Raw genomic sequence first — 22497 nt, forward strand, 5'->3', positions numbered from 1 at the left:
CCACGCCACTGGGGCCTTAGGATGCACAGACCTTCTGCCCCCAAGGCTCTCCCCCATGAGACGCTGTCCTCAGCCGGGCTGGCTTGCCCGAACTTGGGAGCTTGGCTTGCTCGGAGGGGTCTCCCCGCCCAGCCCTCTCCCAGCTCCCTGGTCTCCTTCTTCCAGGCCAGCTGGACACTTTGGGATGATGTCCTCTGGCCTCTGCATCTTTCCTCGGGTCTGGTCAACTCCTGCTCAGACTGTGAGTTCTGAGAATCAGGGCCTGCGTCCCGGGCCCAGCGTGATGCTCACCAAGCCGGGTGCAGGAAAGGACAATGGGAGAGGCAGGGCAGGCCCAGGGAAGCTAGGAGCCGCCGCCTTTCCCAGGAGGGCCCTGGCTTCCTCTGAAAGCGGTTAGCATGCAGGGGAGCGCGCCGGTCCCTGCCTGTATTTGCATGACAAAAGGGCCTGCCCAACGGCTCGCGGCGGCTTTGTTGAGAGCTGCAGCCTCGCTCAGGCTGAGCCTTGGGAATTGTTCCCCGACAGGGGTAGTTCCTGGGCTCCACAGCTACCCCGGCCGACAAAAGCCACATTGTGGGGCTGACGGCAGCTGCCAGCACCTGCTCCCTGCACCGCCGCTGCCTCGAGGCTCTGCACGGCACCTGATGCCTTTGCTAGGGACACAGCCAGGGGCAGACGCGGAGGCCCTGGGCATCATCCAGAACACATCGTGAGGGGTGGGGTGGGTGGTGGGAGAACCTTGCCTGGTTCCCAAAGGGCCTGGGGAGATGCCCCGGGGCTGGCCAGTGGCAAGGTGAGGACTCCAAAGTCACCAGTGTAGGCTGGAAGAGAGAAGAAAACCATAAACCCCACGTGTGCGGCGCCCACGCTGCAGTGTTGCGTTATTTGATGCTTCGCTCACAACAGGTGTTTTTCTTACTCTTCAAATGGGGAAACAGGATCAGAGAGGTTCACTAGCCAGCCCAGCATCACACAGCAGTGCCCAGGTTTGAAGGGCCCAGCCCCTCGGGGCATGCTCCTCACAGCGGTCCCAGAGTTTCCCCTGGCCCTTTCCCCTTTCCCTTCTGAGCTTCTCAGTACTTTCTCTGTCTCCTCAATGGCCTCGCCACAGCATCCAGCTGCCTCGGCAGCAAGCACAGGGCCCTCTGCCCTCGCCGCGCCCCTGGGGTGCCTGCCGTCAGCGGCATCCCCTTCCTTGTGGAGCACTGCCCTCTTCCTCGCTGGTCCTGGGAGGTGTGTCCATTACACACCGCTCCCTTGTGTCGTTTATGGATCCACAAACTCCTGTTAGCCTGCCGAGCCCCTGTGCACTCCTCCTCTTCCCCAGAAGCCCCTCCTGAGCCCGGCTGCCTTCTCTCCATGCATGGTCCTGTGTCCCGGCTGTGAGAACCTGCATTTTGGCACCTGGTACCTAGCCCAGAAGCTCTACCTTAGTGCCCGCAATAAGCCAGCACTCATGGAACTAAATTAACTTCACAACTGTATTCCAAATGCAAATGTCCTCGCTACTCTGATTCACAGGAGAAAGGCTTAACTAGTGCTTGCCTGTGGCTCACCTGAAGGGGCTAGGGTGGTGCCAGCCGCAGATGCAAAGGCCTCCGCACACCCGCAGGCAGCGGCCCTTCCTGAGGCCTTGACAGAGACAGGAACTGTGTAGGAAAAGCTGTGGTGAGGGCCATCCCCTCCAGATAGCAGAGCAGGGAAGGGCCGTCACCACTGAGTCACCCTGGGGTGGGAAGGCTCTGCTGCAAACCTGGAAACAGCGTGAGGCGAGGGGCCCTCAAAGCCACCGCCTGCTCACAGCCCCCCTGAGTCCAGGGAAGGCTCCCTCCTTCTTTCTCCTGGGGATCTCCTGCTGGGACTCCCCAAAGTCCAAAACCAACCAGAGGGAGGTCAAAGGAGTCCATGATGCACCCAGTGGACTGGGGTAGAGGTGTGTCCTCTGAGGAGCCAGGAGCACAGCCCCCGGGGGAAAGCTTGGCCCAGCTGGAGGTGACACCATGACTGGAAGACAGGGCCGTGGGAAGGATCAACACGCAGCAGGTGCAGAAGCCAGAGCTCAGGAGGAGAAAGACCCCACAGCCTCGACAAGAAAGGGAGGTGTGGGGAAGACCCCAAGGAGAGGCTGCAGGTGGGCTTGGCCCGCAGGAGAGCTATGGGCGGGACCTCAGTGTCACAGCCCAGGAGGAGCTGAGCCCTTGCCTGGGCCCCACCCTCCCCGGCCTGCACCCCTGCTGCACAACTATTCAGCTTGTGGGGGAAGACAGAGCCAGCTGCAGGCTGCGGGAAAAAGGACCTGTGCTTGCCCTCCTTTTAGGTCCCAGGGACTCCCCCATCACACCTGCGAGGAAGTTCCTGGGGGTCAGAGCCGCCTTGATCAAGCTTACGGTGAGCTTGAAAACCTTCAGACACACAGGCTAACCATCCTCATCAGGAAACCCTGGGAGATCTCAGAGAGGCAGAAGGGAGATGTGGAATTAGAAAATTTCATCCTCTGCTCCCCCTCTACTGGGAAAGCGAAAACCCACTCCTCAGAGCACGGGCATTTGCTGGGCACCCAATTAAACCTCAAAGGGCACTTGGAATTTGAATGAGTTCCCCAAATTGTCCCAAGTTATCCAACTGAATCAGAATTCAGGGTCTGTAATAAGACCCCGGGGGTGGCCCACACTGGATGGGCTGATCCAATGGCCGTGCCCAGCCCGTCTCTCGTGCTGCCTCCCCTACAAGAGCTGCCAGGTCACAAACTTGCTTCCCCCATCTCCCTCAGTGCTGGCGGGGCCAAGCACCCTGTGGCCAGTAAAGTGGAAAAGTAAAGACTTTTCCAGAAGTCTTCTGGAAAAGCATCTTCTTCTTAAGGAGGGCACAGGTCGCTGGCTTCTACCAGCCTCCCCAGGCTTCTGACTCCAGTTGCAGACCTGGAGCAGTGGCAGATGTCTCTGGAGCAGAAAGCCAACACTTTAAGGATGGTAGAGGAGCCGGGTCCCTGTGGGCACCCTTGAGCCACTTCCTGGGAAGTGCCCACCTGCCAACCTCTTATGACGGGAGACCCCTGTTTTTTTAACCGGCTGTTGACTGATCTAACAGATGAACAGACTCCAACGTAGGCCCCAGGCGTGGCTTTGTGTGGCCCACTGTGTCTCTCACAGCAGGTTTCCCTCCTGTGCAGTGGGCCTGATTCCTGCATCATGGAGTGTCTTATCAGCTCAGGAGGCTATCACAAAATAGCACAGACTGGGTGGCTTATTTCTCACAGTTCTGGAGGCTGGGAAGTCCAAGATCCGGGTGCCAGTAGCGGGCTTTCTCCCTGGTGTGGAGATGGCTGTCTTCCTTCTGTTTCTGCACATGGTGGAGATGTTCTCTCTCTCTCTTCTCTCTCCTCTCTCTCTTCTTAAAAAGTCACAAATCCAGCTGGGTGCCGTGACTCAGGCCTGTAATCCCAGCACTTTGGGACACCGAGGTGGACGGATCACCAGAGGTCAGGAGTTCGAGACCAGCCTGGCCAACATGGTGAAACCCCAACTCTACTAAAATCACAAAAATTAGCCGGGTGTGGTGGTGAGCACCTGCAGTCCCAGCTACGTGGGAGGCTGAGGCAGGAGAATCGCTTGAACCCAGGAGGTAGAGGTTTCATTGAGCTGTGATTGTGCCACTGCACTCCAGCCTGGGTGACAGAGCGAGACTCCATCTCAAAACAAAAAGGTTACTAATCCTATCGTGGAGGCTCCCCACTTATGACCTAATCGCCTCCCAAAGGCCACACTTCTTCCTACCATCGTGTTGGGGGTTGGGCCTCAACATATAAATTTGGGGATGTGGGGACTAAATTCAGTCTGTGGAGATCAGACAGGAGACCGAGAAGCGTGAGTGCTTGGTGTCATGATGGGTGGATAAATGTAGATGATTTCCTAGTAATCACCAATTTCTTCCAGACATAACCCCCTGCCTTCTGGATAGCACATTGGGGGAAGACGAGGAGTACTCTTTTTTTTTTTTTTGTCTTATCTCTAAGAAAGGATGGGATGGGGTGGGCGCAGTGGCTCATACCTGTAATCCCAGCACTGGCTGAGGCTGAGGCAGGTGGATCACGAGGTCAGGAGATCAAGATCATCCTGGCTAACACAGTGAAACTCCGTGTCTACCAAAAATACAAAAAAATTAGCCAGATGTGGTGGTGGGCGCCTATAGTCCCAGTTACTCAGGAGGCTGAGGCAGAAGAATGGAGTGAACCCGGGAGCTGGAGCTTGCAGTGAGCCGAGATTGTGCCACTGCACTCCAGTCTGGGTGACAGAGCAAGACTCCAAACAAAAAAAAAAAGGGAAGGAAGGAAGGAAGGAAGGGAGGAAGGGAGGAAGGGCCTGAGAACAGCCGCATGGCCTAGGGTCGCTGAGAGTGGGACTGGAGGTCTGTGGTCTCAGAAGCAAACTTCTGTTTTTTTTTTTTTATTATTATACTTTACATTCTAGGGTACATGTGCACAACGTGCAGGTTTGTTACATATGTATACATGTGCCATGTTGGTGTGCTGCTCCCATTAACTTGTCATTTACATTACGTATATCTCCTAATGCTGTCCCTCCCCCCTCCCCCCACCCACAACAGGCCCCAGTGTGTGATGTTCCCTTTCCTGTGTCCAAGTGTTCTCATTGTTCAATTCCCACCTATGAGTGAGAACATGCGGTGTTTGGTTTTTTGTCCTTGCGATAGTTTGCTGAGAATGATGGTTTCTAGCTTCATCCATGTCCCTACAAAGGACATGAACTCATCCTTTCATATGGCTGCATAGTATTCCATGGTGTATATGTGCCACATTTTCTTAATCCAGTCTATCATTGATGGACATTCGGGTTGGTTCCAAGTCTTTGCTATCGTGAATAGTGCTGCAATAAACATACGTGTGCATGTCTTTATAGCAGCATGATTTATAATCCTTTGGGCATATACCCAGTAATGGGATGGCTGGGTCAAATGGTATTTCTAGTTCTAGATCCTTGAGGAATCGCCACACTTTCTTCCACAATGGTTGAACTAGTTTACAGTCCCACCAACAGTGTAAAAGTGTTCGTATTTCTCCACATCCTCTGCAGCACCTGTTGTTTCCTGACTTTTTAATGATCACCATTCTAATTGGTGTGAGATGGTATCTCATTGTGGTTTTGATTTGCATTTCTCTGATGGCCAGTGATGATGAGCATTTTTTCATGTGTCTGTTGGCTTCATAAATGTCTTCTTTTGAGATGTGTCTGTTCATATCCTTCATCAACTTTTTGATGGGGTTGTTTTTTCTTGTAAATTTGTTTGAGTTCTTTGTAGATTCTGAATATTAGCCCTTTGTCAGATGAGTAGATTGCAAAAATTTTCTCCCATTCTCTAGGTTGCCTGTTCACTCTGATCATAGTTTCTTTTGCTGTGCAGAAGTTCTTTAGTTTAATTAGATCCCATTTGTCAATTTTGGCTTTTGTTGCCATTGCCTTTGGTGTTTTAGACACAAGTCTTTGCTCATGTCTATGTCGTGAATGGTATTGCCTAGGTTTTCTTCTAGGGTTTTTATGGTTTTAGGTCTAACGTTTAAGTCTTTAATCCATCTTGAATTAATTTTTGTATAAGGTGTAAGGAAGGGATCCAGTTTCAGTTTTCTACATATGGCTAGCCAGTTTTCCCAGTACCATTTATTAAATAGGGAATCCTTTCCCTATTTCTTGTTTTTGTCAGGTTTGTCAAAAATCAGATGTTTGTGGATGTGTGGTATTACTTCTGAGGGCTCTGTTCTGTTCCATTGGTCTATATCTCTGTTTTGGTATCAGTACCATGCTGTTTTGGTTACTGTAGCCGTGTAGTATAGTTTGAAGTCAGGTAGCATGATGCCTCCAGCTTTGTTCTTTTTGCTTAGGATTGACTTGGCAATGCGGGCTCTTTTTTGGTTCCAAGTGAACTTTAAAGTAGTTTTTTTCAATTATGTGAAGAAAGTCATTGGTAACTTGATGGGGATGGCATTGAATCTATAAATTACCTTGGGCAGTACGGCCATTTTCATGATATTCGTTCTTCCTATCCATGAGCATGGAAAGTTCTTCCATTTGTTTGTGTCCTCTTTTATTTCATTGAGCAGTGGTTTGTAGTTCTCCTTGAAGAGGTCCTTCACATCCCTTGTAAGTTGGATTCCTAGGTATTTTATTCTCATTGAAGCAATTGTGAATGGGAGTTCACTCATGATTTGGCTGTTATTGGTGTATAAGAATGCTTGTGATTTTTGCACGCTAATTTTGTATCCTGAGACTTTGCTAAGATGATGGGGTTTTCTAAATATACAATCATGTCATCTGCAAACAGGGACAATTTTACTTCCTCTTTTCCTAATTGAATACCCTTTATTTCTTTCTCCTGACTGACTGACCTAGCCAGAACTTCCAACACCATGTTGAATAGGAGTGGTGAGAGAGGGCATCCCTGTCTTATGCCAGTTTTCAAAGGGAATGCTTCCAGTTTTTGCCCATTCAGTATGATATTGGCTGTAGGTTTGTCATAAATAGCTCTTATTATTTTGAGATACATCCCGTCAATACCTAATTTATTGAGAGTTTTTAGCATGAAAGGCTGTTGAATTTTGTCAAAGGCCTTTTCTGCATCTATTGAGATAATCATGTGGTTTTTGTCTTTGGTTCTGTTTATATGCTAGATTACGTTTATTGATTTGTGTATGTTGAACCAGCCTTGTATCCCAGGGATGAAGCCCACTTGATCAGGGTGCATAAGCTTTTCGATGTGCTGCTGGATTCGGTTTGCCAGTGTTTTATTGAGGATTTTTGCAACGATGTTCATCAGGGATATTGGTCTAAAATTCTTTTTTGTTGTGTCTCTGCCAGGCTTTGGTATCAGGATGATGTTGGCCTCATAAAATGAGTTAAGGAGGATTCCCTCTTTTTCTATTGGTTGTAATAGTTTCAGAAGGAATAGCACCAGCTCCTCCTTGTACCTCTGGTAGAATTCACCTGTGAATCTGTCTGGTCCTGAACTTTTTTTGGTTGGTAGGCTATTAATTATTGCCTCAATTTCAGAGCCTGGTATTGGTCTATTCAGAGATTCAACTTCTTCCTGGTTTAGTCTTGGGAGGGTGTGTGCGTCCAGGAATTTCTCCATTTCTTCTAGATTTTCTAGTTTATTTGCGTAGAGGTGTTGATATTATTCTCTGATGGTAGTTTGTATTTCTGTGGGATCAGTGGTCATATCCCCTTTATCATTTTTTGTTGCGTCTATTTGATTTTTCTCTCTTTTCTTCTTTATTAGTCTTGCTAGCAGTCTATCAATTTTGTTGATCTTTTCAAAAAACCAGCTCCGAGATTCATTGATTTTTTGAAGGGTTTTTTGTGTCTCTATCTCCTTCAGTTCTGCTCTGATCTTAGTTATTTCTTGCCTTCTGATAGCTTTTGAATGTGTTTGCTCTTGCTTCTCTAGTTCTTTTCATTGTGATGTTAGGGTGTCAATTTTAGATCTTTCCTGCTTTCTCTTGTGGGCATTTAGGGTTATAAATTTCCCTCTACACACTCCTTTAAATGTGTCCCAGAGATTCCGCTATGTTGTGTCTTTGTTCTCATTGTTTTCAAAGAACATCTTTATTTCTGCCTTCATTTTGTTATGTACCCGGCAGTCATTGAGGAGCAGATTGTTCAGTTTCCATGTAGTTGAGCAGTATTGAGTGAGCTTCTTAATCCTGAGTTCTAGTTTGATTGCACTGTGGTCTGAGAGACAGTTTGTTACAATTTCTGTTCTTTTACATTTGCTGAGGAGTGCTTTACTTCCAACTATGTGGTCAATTTTGGAATAAGTGTGATGTGGTGCTGAGAAGAATGTATATTCTGTTGCTTTGGGGTGGAGAGTTCTGTAGATGTTTGTTAGGTCTGCTTGGTACAGAGTTCAGTTCAATTCCTAGATATCCTTGTTAACTTTCTGTCTCATTGATCTGTCTAATTTGACAGTGGGGTGTTAAAGTCTCCCATTATTATTGTGTGGGAGTCTAAGTCTCTTTGTAAGTCTCTAAGGACTTGCTTTATAAATGTGGGTGCTCCTGTATTGGGTGCATATATATTTGGGACAGTTAGCTCTTCTTGTTGAATTGATCCCTTTACCATTATGTAATGGCCTTCTTTGTCTCTTTTGCTCTTTGTTGGTTTAAAGTCTGTTTTATCAGAGACTAGGATTGGAACCGCTGCCTTTTTTATTTTCCATTTGCTTGGTAGATCTTCCTCCATCCTTTTATTTTTTGCCTATGTGTGTCTCTGCACATGAGATGCATCTCCTGAATACAGCATACTGATGGGTCTTGACTCTTTATCCAATTTGCTAGTCTGTGTCTTTTAATTGGAGCATTTAGCCCATTTACATTTAAGGTTGATATTGTTATGTGTGAATTTGATCCTGTCATTATGATGTTAGCTGGTTATTTTGCTCATTTGTTGATGCAGTTTCTTCCTAGCATCGATGGTCTTTACAATTTGGCATGTTTTTGCAGTGACTGGTACCAGTTGTTCCTTTCCATGTTTAGTGCTTCCTTCAGGAGCTCCTGCAGGGCAGACCTGGTGGTGACAAAATCTCTCAGCATTTGCTTGTCTGTAAAGGATTTTGTTTCTCCTTCACTTATGAAGCTTAGTTTGGCTAGATATGAAATTCTGGGTTGAAAATTCTTTTCTTTAAGAATGTTGAATATTGGCCCCCACTCTCTTCTGGCTTGTAGAGTTTGGAAGCAAACTTCTTAAAGGCAGGAAAACCAATGGTGCCTTTATCAGAGCTTAGCTGTATCTTTACAGATAACAGTGGTAGTGAGGGGATGAAACGTTCTAGTCCCTGCAGCTCCCTGCTCCACCCTCACTGGCACTCCCAACACCCCCTGCAGAGGTGAACAGGCTCTAGAAAAGCCCTAACGTGGAGTATGACCAGGGTGAGAGTGCAGCATTCTGAAGACAGAGATCTCAGTTTGGTTGATAAAAAAGAGATATTTAAGCCGGGTGCAGGGGCTCATGTCTGTAATCCCAACAATCTGGGAGGCCAATGCAGGCAGATCACTGGAAATCAGGAGTTCAAGACCAGCCTGGCCAATATGGTGAAACCCCGTCTCTACTAAAAATACAAAAATTAGCCAGGAGTGGTGGCAGGTGCCAGTAATCCTAGCTTCTCGGAAGGCTGAGGTGGGAGAATTGCTTGAACCCGGGAGGCAGAGGTTGCAGTGAGCCAAGATCGAACCACTCCACTCCAGCCTGGGCAACAGAGCGAGACTCTATCTCATAAAAAAGGAGAGATATTTGGCTAGAAAAGAGATTAGGAGTCCACTGCAAAAATGTAAATATGGTCTGCATATTATACAATATTCATAGACGAATAATAAAGTTATTCAGTCCAATACAGGCTCTGTGGCTATCCAAGAGCAAGTCCTCCTTTTTGCAAATATGTAGGGCAAAGTGTTGTGAGGTCAGCAGCTTGCTTTCAAATCATTTCAAAAAAATATAGAGATATAGACAGAGAGATGGAAAGAGAAATGAAATGAACATGACAATCACTGAAGAGTTGGCGAATCAGAGTAAAGTGTGTTTATTGCACTACTCTTTTGGCTTCTGGTTGAATTATTGCTATTATTACTATTACTATTATTTTTGAGACAAAATCTCCTCCTGTTGCCCAGGTTGGAGTGCAGTGGTGCGATCTCGGCTCACTGCAACCCCCGACTCCCGGGTTCAAGAGATTCTCCTGCCTCAGCCACCTAAGTAGCTGGGATTACAGGTGCGCACCACCAGGCCTGGCAAATTTCTGTATTTTTAGTAGAGACGGGGTTTCACCATGTTGGTCAGGTTGGTTTTGAACTCCTGGCCTCATGATCCACCTGCCTCGGCCTCCCAAAGTGCTGGGATTACAGATGTGAGCCACTGCGCCCAGCTGAAAAGTTTTGAGACAGAATGTTGAGGAGAAAAGCAGGAGCTGCTAGGCCCTCTGCTGCAGCCCCTGACTTTGAAGGCATGTGTCCTGGACAGTCCTGGCGTTCTGGGCACTGCCCTCCCACCCTGCTCCAGTCCCGGGTGGGCGTCTCCTGTGGATCAAGTGCCTTGCAGAGCCCTCTTCAGCACCCAGGAGGTGTTTATGTGGCAGCCCCATGAGAGGCAGGAGGCTGCTTCGCACTTTAGGATGAGGGCGCCAGGCATTTGGGGCAGTGCAGCCAGGACTCCAGCCCAGCCTCTCCCCCGGCACGGCGCCCCTTGGGCAGCCCCTGGGGGCCACAGAAGCTCCTTGACTGCAGCTGCATGCTTCTCACCATGTTCCCCTGACACACCGGACCTGAGATCTTCCCCGGGGCAGCCCACTCTGTTGACCAGGGCTGCAAGGTGGCCTGCTGCGAGAACCAATGGCAGGGCCGCCAGCTGCCCACCAGGTCTCCCCCAAGAGGTCTGTCCCTGAAGACTCAGAGAGTCAGCAGAGGGTGCTGAAGCTGAGCCGTGAGGCTGCTGGGAGAGGAAGCTCTGGGGTGCTAAGAGCCAAAGGGGCAAAGCCAGCAGAGATGGGCAGCCACAGCATCTGCAGGAGAAAGGATGGGAGCCAGGAAAGGGGGCTGCCCATGGCAGTCACTGCCAGGTGGTCTTCCTGTCCAAGCATCCAGTTGTCCTTTCCCAGGCCTTGTTCCTGCAGGTCCCTCCAGCAGAACTCCCAAAGTCCACCAGTGAGCTCTGCTCACTGCATACTTGCAAGGAGCTGCGCTGGGTCCAGACGTGGCACTGGAGAGGGCTGTATGTGCGAGGGGCAGCCCTGCCGCAGGAAAAGAGGACCTCCTTCTTCTCTCTCATAATGCAGCTGGAGGATGCAGCAGGGTGGGTGCAGCATCTCCTCTGCCTGTGGGGGGCTCCTGGACCACCAGCAAGGTTCTGGGTCCCGGGCAGTGGGTGGAGGGAGAACAGAAGGCAGCAAGACCTCCTCCCTTGGAAATGATAGATATTGTGCTGGGCCCTTAGATCCTACGGACGGACCCAAATGTGGTCTCGTGGCACACCCAGCTGCCAGGGAGGTTGGCGAGTCAGGGATTTTTATTTGTTTCCCCCTTGTCTCTGCTCAGAGGCCCTTGGGAAGATACACCCGCAGTGAAGCAAGGCTCTCAGGAGCGGTCATCCTCGATGTGTCCCTCTGGGAAGTGGCCTTTGGTTGCAATCTCTGGAGCTGACTCCTGAATCACAGAAATTCCTCCTCTGCCAGGGCAAATTCCACAGCATGCAGGGTTCTAAAGAAAAGATACATCTCACCTTGGCACTTGTGAAATTACAGCTTATTTTTTAAAAGAAAAATCTCTATTCTCATAAAGAAATTTGGTTTCCTGGAAGGAGGTAGGGAGACTGGGTTGTGGTGTCTTGGGCTTCCCCAAAGTCCTTATGAATCAGACACCATCAAACGTCAGCATGGAGAGGGCTCAGCCCTGTCAGCTCTCTGTGACAGACTGTGCTTCCTAAAGAATGCCACACTGCTGTCTCCAGTTCCACAGGCTCCTCTAGTCCCTTGTAATTCTTCCACCAAGAGGTGGAATCTACATCCCCATTCCCTTGAACTTAGGTGGATCACTGTATCTGCCTAACCCACGTGACTTCTGAATGCCAGGTTGTAAAAATGTCATGCACTTCTGCCTTGATCTCTTGAGACACCTGCTCTTAGAACACAGCCCACCTATACTGTGAGGAAGTGCAAGCAGCCTATCTAGAGGTTAAGGACAAAATGCCCAATCTCACAGATGTGGCTGATCTCCTGTTAAACAACTAGGACCAGTGTGAACCCACCATCATGAAAGAGAGTCTTCCTGTCCCAGCTAAGCCATCCCAACTGACTCTGCATGGAACCAAGATGAGCCATCCTCTCTAAGCCTTGTCCAAATAGCAGAGCTGTGAGCAAAATAAACGGCAGTCATAGCTGGGCGCGGTGGCTCATGCAAATAATCTCAGCACTTTGAGAGGCCAAGGCAGGAGGATCATTTGAGTCTGGGAGGTTGAGGCTCCAGTGAGCTGTGACTGTGCACTCCAGCCTGGGCAACAGAAAAAGACCTCGTCTCAAAAAAGTAAAAATAGAAGTAGGCCAGGCATGGTGGCTCATGCCTGTTATCCCAGTACTTTGGGAAGTTGAGGTGGGTGGATCGCTTGAGTCCAGGAGTTTGATACCAGCCTGGGCAAAATAGTGTGACCCCATCTCTAGTTTAAAAAAAAAAATGAAAAAAATAAATAAATGGCAGTTGTTGTTTCAAGCCACTAGGTGTGTAGTGGATCTTACGCAGCAATGGTAAGCCATTTCAAATGAGGAAACTGAGCTGTAGAAAGCAGAGGTGATTTGCATGCATTTCCACAGAGGGGTGGTGGCAGACACATGGCTCCAGGACCCTGGACTGCAGTTCTGGTGCTCCAGGATGGCCGGGCAGGAGAGAAATATGTATTCTGGCTGCTGGTGGAGAGGATCAAAGACCACCTAACTCTTCTGGAGATGAGCCCTCAGAGATCAGAGGGGGCTGTATGCCAATGAAGGTGTTCTGGTCTGCTAATTACCTGAGGGTCCTTCAGGGCAGGCCTGGACTTCTTCCAAAATGACAAACTTGGAGTCAGGACTGGGCTAAGAGCTGTTCTATCCATTCCCTCTCTCACATCCTAGAGCAGAGCCCCTCCCTGCCTCACCCAGCCCTGTCTCCAGGCAGATATCAATGATCTTAGAGTATATGTAAGTTCTGTATACCCAATGGCCACAGCTGATTGGACTGGGGTGGGCCCCAGACCTCAAAGTTGGCCCATCTTTAGGTGGCCTGTGACTTAGTCTGGCAGAAGAGGTTATGCCAAAATGGATTATTATGATTATATGGGTCAGTTTTCTTCAGCAACTTAATTTATAGATACCAAGAAAACTAGGTCATTTGCAGAAGGACATGATGAAGGAAGAGGGCCTAGAAATACCATGATGGAGTCTACATAAGCCAGTTGTGAAAAAAAGAACTATGGTGAGCTTATCTTTTAGGATCTGTGGGGTGTTGTTTGTTTGTTTTTGTTGTTGTTGTTTTGAGATGGAGTTTTGCTCTTGTTGCCCAGGCTGGAGTGCAATGGTGCGATCTCAGCTCACTGCAACCTCCGCCTCCCAGATTCAAGCAATTCTCCTGCCTCAGGCTCCTAAGTAGCTGGGATTACAGGTGCCTGTCACCATGCCCAGCTAATTTTTTGTAATTTTAGTAGAGACAGGGTTTCACCATATTGGCCAGGCTGGTCTCGAACTCCTGACCTCAGGTGATCCACCCACCTCAGCCTCCCAAAGCACTGAGATTATAGGAGTGAGCCACCGTGCTCGGCCAGGATCTGTGTTTATCTGGAAATAACCTTGGCTTAAATATCAAGAAATGTGAGTTCCCCAACCCCCTCAATAAAAGAAACTCAGTGTTAGGCAGTTTAAGTAAGTTATGGGAGGCTCCATAATGTCACCAGGGACCCAGGCTTCATTCAGCTTTCCCTTTGATTTTTAGCATATGATTTCCAGACTCAGAGTTGCTTCATACTCACGAAATGGCTGCTGGAGTACCAGCTATCACATCTGCATTCCAAACAGCCAGTAACAGGAAGAGGCAAAGGGCGCATTTTAGCTACTTGTTCCCATTTTTAAAAAGTTTTTGGCAAGCGTTACCTAACACCTTCTCAGTAACCTCCAGTTCTTTCAAGGGAGGCTGGGGAATGTAGGTTTTTAGCCAGGTACTTTGCTGCTTAGAAAACAGTTACAGAAGGAAAGGAGTAACAGATACTGGGTAGGTGTGGTGGTTTTGAAACATGTTTCCAAATGTGTGGAAGTTTCTCCCTTCAAAAGGCAGAGCCGAATTTCCCTCCCTTTGAATCTGGGCCAGACTTAGTAACTCAGAAGAGCCAACTAATAAATAGGGGAAAAGTGATGCTCTGTGGTGTCTGAAGCTAGGCCATAAAAAGAACAGTTGTCCCCTGGTTCTCCCTCTTGATCACTTGCTCTAGGTCAGGAAAGCCAGCTGCCATGTTATGAGGATGCTCAAGCAGCTCTGTGGAAAAGTCCAAGTGAGAAGGAACTGAGGTTTCCCATTAACAGCCAATGCCAACTTTCCAGTCGTGTGAGTTACTGTCATGGAAGCAGATTCTCCAACCCCAATTTGGGGCAACTGCAGCCCCAGTCAATGTCATGACTATAATCTCATGAGAAACCCCAAGTCAGCATCCCCCAATGTAGCCACTCCCAAATCCACAGAAACTGCAAGCATGGTAGTAAATGTTTATTGTTACTTTGAGCCACTAAGTTTTGGTGTATTTGGTTACGCAGCAATAGCTGCCTAACAGTAAACAATGAGCAGTGGCCGTCATAATCTACAAAAAGAGAAAACTAGTCTGTTGATGGCAGAAAAGAGCAAAGAAATGGTTCTTTCCTGAAGAAAATGAAGGTTATCAGCTAGGGTCAAATGCCCTCCTATCAACAAAGATCTCTTCTCCGGCTCACTCTTCTGTTGCCCTTGACCGAGCCTAGATGCTACCGACTGGTACTCACTTTAGCAGTAACAAAAGAAAAAACCACTTCATGTGTATCAGAGCAGCTAACCCTTGCCATCTTTCAGCTCTAGATGCAAACAGCCCAGAATTCAAGGCAGTCATAGCCTACATTGTTCATGATAAATCCTCCCAATCCCATTAATGAGAACACTCATTAGACAGGATTCCCATGACAGCCCAGAATGAACCAGCCTGGCTCTCCCTGAATTGATCTGGTAAGTCCCTGCACTAATTGGCCAGCTTCCTGTAGGCTGGCGGTAGGGGCACCAGTGTGAGGTGAAAGGATTCTAGGCCGAGAGCCTGGGCTCTGCATCTTGCTTCATGTAGCTCTAGAAGTCTCTTGGCCTGACTGAGGCTTGGTTTTCTCACCTGGAAATGGGAATGAGTGGCACCTTCCGTGTAGAGTTCCTGTGTGTGTGTCAGTGTGCCTGGTGAACACTGATGGCTGGGGGCTTATTGCTATTGACCAGAAGCTTGGCAGGAATCTCAGAGTCAATGGGATAAAATGCAGCATTTGACCCTGAGACCCAAGCGGGGAGTGGATCACCAGTTACGAATGGCAGACAACCAAGGAGTGAGAGTGGGAGGGGTCACGTAGAATGGACAATTGTCATCAAGCCTGGAGATCTTCCCAGATCAGGAGGGAGGGCAGGGATCCCATGTCAGTTGTCATGTTTAGGAGCGGGAGCCATCTGCTCTGGCAAGCCTAGAAGGGATCGTCCGTCATTTTAACATGCTTCCCTCGTACATTTGTTGCAGACGCTGTAAATACCCCTCGGGTGTTTCTATGGCTCAGATTCAGAAGCATTGCTGGTTTTAATCTTTCCCTGTGTAAATGTGCACCAGATGCGAAGTTGGCTTTTGTCCTTTACAACTTGATCAATTATTTTGCACTCTGGACTACTGGGAGACAGGGCATAAAAACACAGTTTTCTACACCAACCCCATGTCATACGACAGAAAATGGCTTGTCCTTTGTAAAACGCCAAACTGTAAGCGACTGAGATGAGGTTTTTGATCAGAAATTCCTCATCCAACAACCCCATTCCGACACGGTCAGGCTTGAGGGCTGTAAAAACTTTGGGGTCTAAGCCCTCCTTGGATGGAAGGCTTCCTTGGTGACATTATAAGTACGTCAGGACACAGGTCAAAAGCAGAGAGGAGAGTCGGGCGGGGCGGGGCTTAAGCGCTTACACATGACTCCTGGGCTGAGGAGGACATTGCCTGCCTTCTGAGTTGGGGGGCACTGAGCGCTGACATTATGAGACATCCTGGATAAACCAAACTACCCTCAGCTCCAGGCTGGACTCTGTGAGCGGAAGCAGGGCTTGCAGGCAATGGCTGCCCTGGGAAGAAGGGAGGACAGTGCCCAGACTGGGCATCTCACAGCCTGGCTGTCACCAGGAAGCCTAGAGAGCAACACTCCAGAAAAATGTCCAGCCCCATTCTACCTGGTACCTGTTGTTTTTCTTCCATCCCAGTTTCCACATTGATTCCGGGAGGCTAAGTCCCAGTAACAGGTGGACCCCAATGTCTACTGCGGCTCAAACACAGTGATGGTTCGGAAGCATGTTCTTGACCAAAAGACTTTTGGGCCCAGGCTCGTTCTATTTGGTGGCTCCATCATCCCCTAGAGCTTTGTTGCCATAAGCATGCAGATGGCAGGTGGGGAAGGGAAGCTGCAGCATAGAGACCTGCTCTCTTAAAAGCCCCAGTGCAGAGGTGACAGGCAGCCCCTCCACCCATACTCCCATGTTGAGACTTAGTCACCTGGTCACACCTAACGACAAGGTGTCTGGGAAGGCCGGGTGCTGTGGCTCACAGCTGTAATCCCAGCACTTTGGGAGGCCTGGGCAGGCTAACATGGTGAAACCCCATCTCTCCTAAAAATACAAAAATTAGCCGGGCGTGGTGGTGGTCACCTGTAATCCTAGCTACTCAGGAAGCTGAGGCAGGAGAATCACTTGAACCCAGGAGGCAAAGGCTGCAGTGAGCAGAAATTGTGCCACAGTACTCCAGCCTGAGCAACAGAGCGAGGCTCCGTCTGAAAAAAAAGTGTCTGGGAAGTGAACTGAGTCGCAACTGTGGAAAGAGAGGAGAGATTTCACTGAGCAGCTAGTGCTCTCTGATCCCATCTTCTGATTTTCGTTTTTCCTTACATCTAAGTTAAACATGCACATTACTTGAAGAGTCAGATAGTTCTACCAGGTTTGTTAGGAAACACAACAGTCCTTCCCTCTTTTCCTCCCCTTTCCCTCCCCAGAAATGATCTCTTTTTTCTCTTTTACTTAATTATTTCCATGACTCAAACAGCATGGGTATTCGTTTTCCACTGCTGCATAACAGAACAGCACAAGCTTAATGGCTGGAGACAGCAACGGTTTAGTCTCTCGAGGGTCTGTGATCAGAAGCCTGGGCATGGTGCAGCTGGGTTTTCTGCTCAGGGTCTCATGAAGCTAAAATCAAGCCTATTACCCAGGCTGTGTTCTCTGCAGCTTGGGTCCTTGTGCAAGCTCCATATGGTAGGAGTCTTCTTTGTGGCTAGAGGGCTGAGGTCTCCATTTCAGTTGACTGCCATCCGGGGGCCAGTGTCAACTACCAGAGGCTGCCGGAGCTCCTTGCTGTGTGGCCCCTTTGTCTTTAAAGCCAGCAATAGACTCTTCCTCACCTCAAATCACTGTCAGGCTTCTACTCTCTCTGAGCTTCCTGTCTCTGACCTTTGCCCCAGATTGAAAGGGCTCATGGGATTATCACAGGCCCACCCAGATACTGTCTCCCTATCTTCCAGTCAACTGATTTGGGACCTTGATCACATCTGCAAAACCCCTCACAGAAACACCGAGTGTTTGGGAGAAAGAAGGTGAGCACAGACCACAGGCAGGATGCTGGCACCATCTTAGAATTCTGCCAACCACAGCACGATTGCATCACTGCTTCAGTTTGGAGCCGTGTCGGTTGACTTCCTTGGAGCTGTGTCTGTTGACTTCCCATTATGTATGTAGATAGGGACTTCCCTCCCACCCCTCTGCTATGTGTACACCTGAGTGCCCCATTCCCCTACCAGATCCATGCAGAAAAGCTTACTAGATCAGTGTTCAGTATTCATCATTACCATTACGAAAACACTATTTGCAACTGTGCCAAGTAGTCAACTATAACGGACTTTCCTTTTCTCTTCTTTGGAGCTCTTTATTGTCTTTTCTCTTCATTTAGTTTTCTATCTACTTATTATTTCAATCCAAAACCCTTCACCAGTTTTCTCAATCTTCTCAAGTCAGATTGGGTATTGGAGAAACTCTTGATGTGTCCCTGAATAGCTCAGTTCCTTGCCTTCTGGGGACATCATGGGTCTACTGCTGGCACCCTGTGAATAAGATGGCGTCTTAGTCTGTTCAGGCTGCTATTACAAAATCACCACAAACTGGGAGGCTTATGAACAACAAAAATTTATATCTCACAGTTCTGGAGGCCGGAAAGTCCAAGAACAAGGAGCTGGCAGATCCGGTGTCTGGTAAAGCCCTGCTTTCTGGTTCATAGAAGGCCATCTCCTTACTATAACCTCACATGGTGGAAGGGCCAGGGAGTACCCTGGGAGTACTCTAGGGTCTTATTTATTTATTTATTTATTTACAGACAGTCTTGCTCACCTAGGCTGGAGTGCAGTGGAACGATCTCAGCTAACTGCAACCTCTGCCTCCTAGGTCCAAGTGATTCTCCTGCCTCAGCCTCCCAAGTAGCTGGGATTACAGATGTGCACCACCAAGTCTGGCTAATTTTTGTACATTTTTTTAGTAGAGACAGGGTTTCACCATGTTGGCCAGGCTAGTCTTGAACTCCTGACCTCGAGTCATCCACCTGCCTCGGCATCCCAAAGTTGCTGGTATTATAGGCGAGAGCCACTGCGCCCTGCCTGGGGTCTCTTTTCTGAGGACACTAATTCCACTCATGAGGGCTCTGCTCTCATGACCTAATTACCTCTCAAAGATCTCTCCTCTAACTATCGTTACATTGGGATTAAGATTTCAACATATGAATCCTGGAGAAACACATTCAGTCTTTAGTAGACGGTCCATGTGAGCAGTTACGAGCAGAAATGATGTGTGTTACTTCTGGGCCAATGCAAGACCTTACAGAAAGTCCCTTTTTCCTCTGCCATGGTGACTGTCAGAGAGTGGCTGCTTTGTTGATCTGAGTGGTGGGGTAAGGATGATAGTGACAGAGAGCAAAGTCTCCATCCAACCCTCAATGTACTGAGAATTAGGCTTTTGCTATTTTAAGCCACTGAGCTTCAGGAACTATTTGTTACTGTAACATAACTTAGCTGATCGTGACTGATTCAGAGAATAGTAACCAGGAATGGGGCACTGCTGCAACAGAAACCAAGGTATGTGGCTGATCAAGCAGGTAGTGGGAAAATGGATTCTGAAGGCTGGAAGCATGGCCATCCATGTATTGAATGGCATAATATTTGGTAAATTGTCACACTGGATAACTTAAAAGCTTCAGGGAAAAGAGACTAAGGGTGTTACTCTACCATCAAAGACTGAGAGGCTCAGAGGATCTGCAATCAAGTTGAGAGAGAGGCATGTCTTGAAAAGTACTGTGAGTGGATACTGACAATGAAACCAAGTGGAAGCAAAGAGACTAGGTAAGATGTTAACTACATTTTCAAGAAACTTAGCAGTGCCCAAAATTAGGAGTAATACAACCTGTGGCTGGAACTTAAAATAACTCTTGGTCTCCAACCTTCTACAGGCAGAAAATGGGCTGAGAAAACTGCTCAGCCCACAAAAGCAAAAGGACATATTTCCCCAATGTCCACGTCACGTGCAGCCAAGGAGGATAACTGCAAAGGGAAGAACTTCCCGAGGGCGGAGCAAAGCCCCTGGTTGCCCCATCCCCAAACTCCACAGCAAGCAGATTTGAGACTATTCAAGGACTAGTCTCACTTTAGAGCAGGGGCCATATCTGCCCAGCAGGGTTTCAGGATTGCTACGGATACTGTCTACTGCATGGCTCCCCCTCCTCCCTTTTCTGAATTAGGCTGTTTGTTGTGTTATTCCATCTCTCTGTACTTCCAGCATTGGGTGTGCATATGAGCAGCGGGGGCCCAGACAATTCATCTTTAGGCCATAGGTCTCTAGACCAAGAGGAACCACATGAGCCACATGGAGAAGCCACTGTTCCTCCCACAGGGGTCCTGGGCTTTGAACTGGCTGCCACAGAATGTCCGTCACCTCAAATTCCTGTTATCCTGTCTCCGGCCTCTAGACCCGGACTAAAAAGGCATGTGAGATGGGTCAGGCCTACCTGGGGAGGGGTAAAATGTATTTCGTGTGTGGGAAAGAAGGGATAGCTAACAACCTGGGGTCCATGCTATCCCTTGTCTTCTGTGTGGCAACCAGCACATTCTACACAGAGGCTGCTCCATCAACCTGCTGTCCCCAGGTGCCTCCCTATGGACACGCAGCATGGCCAGAAATAAACCTTTGAGCTTTGCAGTGTGGCCCAGCCTCTCCCGACTGATACAGGGACTCTGTTCATCCTCTCTCTTGAAACTGTTCCTGGAGCTGCCGATCTGCTCCAGCCTGGGCTGCTGACCCTCTGCACCTGGCTGGGCAGCTGTCACCTGGGACTTCCTTTCCCTTCCATCCTGCAGTGACTTCCCTGCTTTCCGGATCACATGTCTCCCGCTTTCTTGGTTTACATCTTTGTTTTGATGAAGTGTAACCTCTGGTGACTTCCTACTGTGAGAAAGGATGCATGGGAGATAAAGTTTTTGAAATCTCATGCATCTGAAAATACTTGGTTTATAGTTTGGCTGGGTGAAGGTTGGAAAATAATTTTCCTTTTCATTTATTTCCCACGGCTTTGTTCCCTTCCTTCTAACTTCAACTGGTTGTCGTGGAAAGGCCCACGGTCATTCTGACCCGACTATCCGTATGTGACTTGTTTTAATATCAGGACACTTTTGTTCCCTGCACTCTGAAATTCACCAATGATATGTCTTGGCATAGAGCTATTTTTTCCCACTGTGTAGGGTTCTCTCCCTTTCAGCTTACATCCATGAAGACCTCTCTTGAATTAATAATTCATTGATGATTTTCTCTCTTGTGTTTTCCCTGATCACCTGTGGGGTCCCTATTCATTGATCAATGAAATTTTTTGGTTGGTCCACTCATTTAGCTTTTCTCTATTTTCCGTTTTTTTTTTTTTTTTTTTTTTTTTTTTTTAATTTCGGTTCTACTTTCAGGGAGATTTTTCACTTTTACATTTCTGCTACCTTGTAAACATCTCAAGAACACTTTTCTTTCCCTGAATGTTTCTGTATATATGTTCTTCCTTCACAGGTTGTATGTCTTTTAAAATTTAATGACATTATTGGTGGTTTTGTTGATGTTTACTTCCTTCTGCATGGACTGTTTCTTCCAACTTGCTTTTTTAAAACTCTATCCTAACTTTGTATTTCATGACATAGGGTTTCCTGAGATGCCGGTCAGCTCTGGCTGCCTGCTTGTATTTTGCCTGGGAGGGACTGAGAGACTGACAAGAACTTCTGTGCACATGAGTGGCGGTGTTAACTGTGGCCTTCCCTATCGGGTAGTCGGGCAGCCACAAATGTCAGAACGTCTGGGTGTTTCCCCTTGGCATGGTTGGCTCCCCCAGGAAAGACCCGTCTAGTCTCCTGGCTGCTTGCATTCTGAAATCCCAGAAAGGGGCTTGTGGGTCTCAGCATCCAGTATCCATGTGTGCATTTAATCGCCTGATCCTATTACTGTATGTCTGTCCTTAATTGTGCCTGGTGTCCACCCACCCCAGACGCTGCCTTTTACTTTTTTCAGGTCATAAATATCCAGCCTTTTGTCAGAACAAGGAAGGGGCACTTGTCAGGCTGCATGAAATTGGGGTGCAAATATGGGCATCTGAGTGTTCCTCAAGCAGACGTTCTGCCAACCTTACTTTCACCCCAGTTTACTCTCACATTCTGAGGTACGTAGTGCCACCCATTAGTGAACCTTCTGGGTGATTCCATGGAGTATATTCTTAGCTTTCCTTCCTAGCTACTATCTCAGGGTTTCATTTTCTTGAATCTGCTAAGTATTTTAGCTTCAAAAACTGTGTTGCTGTTACTTCCTCTCTTGTTCTCTCTTTGTGGATTTCTGCCTTCTAACAAATGCTCCAGAAGGAAGTTAAAGTCAACACATACTAACCATCCACCAACTTTACCCAGAAACTCAACCACCCTTTCCGTCTTTAGTCTCTGTACTCCCCAAACACATCTGCTCTGCTTTTCTGTTGCTTCCATTTGAAATGAGACGGCCCAGTCCTCACATATACATAGGCCATCTCTGTCAAAATCTTACTTAGCAAAAAAAACATGGACTCTTAGCTACGAGATTTTCTCTGGGGAAGAGCTGTGTCTGTCCGGAAGACACTTCCATGCAGGTTTGGGAAAAAGTCAGTGAACACCACGACAATCATCAAACGCTTGGGTGGATTTTTGAGAAACCGGCCAGGGGGCTCAGTTTTCTATCCAGAATGCCACAGAATACAGTCAAAATTCTTTGGCACCCACATTCTTGGGAAACTCTTGGAGGTGGTGCATCAGTGCCGAGGACCCTTGGCCACGCAGGGCATCCCCTCACCCAAGGCAGGCCTGTTTTGTTCATGGCTATAGTAGTCCAATACCTAGAATTGTGCACACTCTAGTAGGCCTACCACTGTGTATGCTGGCTGGGGTGACCCAGTGGAGAGACGTGCCACCTTGAAGATTGGGGAGAATTCTGCTGGCTGGAAATGGGCCAGGAGGGTATGGGTGGCTGATAAGCTGGTGTAGGACCACTCCTTCCTTAAGAAGTGACTGACTGTGACATGTGGTGGGAATGGAGGAACATTCCGAATCATTATTTGGTCAGGACACACGTCTCTTAAATGTCATCAACACAATCTGCCTGGA

Source organism: Piliocolobus tephrosceles, chromosome 6 (assembly GCF_002776525.5).
Source record: "Piliocolobus tephrosceles isolate RC106 chromosome 6, ASM277652v3, whole genome shotgun sequence".
Classification (NCBI taxonomy): Eukaryota; Metazoa; Chordata; class Mammalia; order Primates; family Cercopithecidae; genus Piliocolobus; species Piliocolobus tephrosceles.